This window comes from Elephantulus edwardii, unplaced genomic scaffold (assembly GCF_000299155.1).
Source record: "Elephantulus edwardii isolate Elephantulus edwardi_28Jun2011 unplaced genomic scaffold, EleEdw1.0 scaffold00339, whole genome shotgun sequence".
NCBI classification, from domain to species: Eukaryota; Metazoa; Chordata; class Mammalia; order Macroscelidea; family Macroscelididae; genus Elephantulus; species Elephantulus edwardii.
This window is the reverse complement of record NW_006400089.1, coordinates 1355334-1356788: the sequence shown is the minus strand read 5'-3', so window position 1 is coordinate 1356788 and position 1455 is coordinate 1355334.

Sequence of the window (1455 nt, the reverse complement as noted above, 5' to 3'; positions counted from 1 at the left end):
ATCTATTCCTGGGGCCTTATTTTTTTCTATTTCCTTCAAAGCAGCTTGAACTTCTTCCTTCATCACCATAGGCTCTTGCTCAAATGTTATTTCATTAAATTCTTCTGTATCTGCCAATTCCTTTTGATACAATGACTCAGTATATTCCTTCCATCTTCTTTTAATACTTCCTGGATCATTTAATATTCTGCCTAAAGCTTCCTTGATTTTAGCAACTCTAGGTTTGAATTTGTTCTTCAGTTCCTTGAGCATTTCTTAAAATGCTGAAGGAGTTTGGCCCTTTTGATTTTCCGACTCTAGCTCCTCGCACATTTCATTGTAATATTTTGCTTTGTCATCCCATGCTGCCCTTTGGAATCTTCTTTCAGCTCTTTAGTATCTTGAATTCTTCCTTGTGCTTTGGCTTTTCTATGCTCCAGTGCAATTTCAGAGTTTCCTCTGACATCCATTTTCGTCTTTTCTTCTTCTTCTGTCTTTGTAATGACCGTTTGCACTCTTCCTGGATGATTCATTTGACATCCCCCCACAACTCATCTGGTCTTCGCTCATTAGTGTTCAAGGCCTCAAACCTGTTCCTGAGATGATTCTGAAATTCACGTGGGATGTAATCAAAGTCATATTTTGACTCCTGTGGATTTGGTTTCATTTTCTTCAGCTTCAGCTTGAACTTGCTTATGAGTAGTTGGTGGTCAGTTCCACAATCAGCTGCTGGCCTAGTTTTCACAGCTGATATTGAGCTTCTCCAGCGTTTTTTCCCCCCGCAGATGTAATAGATCTGATTCCTATGCATACCATCAGGTGAAATCGATGTGTATAATCTGCATTTGCAAGGGAGAAATTGTCCGTCTTCTACAGCTGAGCTTCTGGGAAATTTGAATCATGTTCCTTTGGGTTTGTAGCACAGTTTCTTACCATTTGGCCACCAGGGCTCCCTTGTTGTAGAACTAGTAGACTTATTTGTTTACAACTGATAATATACCCTGGATTGTTAAGGGAAGAAGTAAGCCCATGTAGACATGATTAGTTGGAATATAAATAGCAGTAACTTTCCTGGAATCTGATACTGCTCCTATGGAAAGCCTAACTTCTGTTTCTTAGAATAATTTGTACAAATAAAGATGTATCATTTGCATTACCAAGATGCAAAACTTGAAATATCTTTAACATTAATTTCTAGAGAACTGGTTAAATAATCTATGATTTGATATATTTTATACTAAAAAGCAAATGTTACCCCTAAAGGAGGTACTTCCACGGCAAAATGTTTATGATACACTCCTGGTGGTGGTGGTGGTGTTGTTACATGCCATCAAGTCGCTTGTGACTCATAGCGACCCTGTGTACAACAGCCCTAAACTCTGTCCTGTGCTAATCGAACTTATCTGTGATACACACATCCCAATTACCCCAGTCACTGAATCAATCCATCTGAAAGAGTGAATTCCCGTCCTGCAC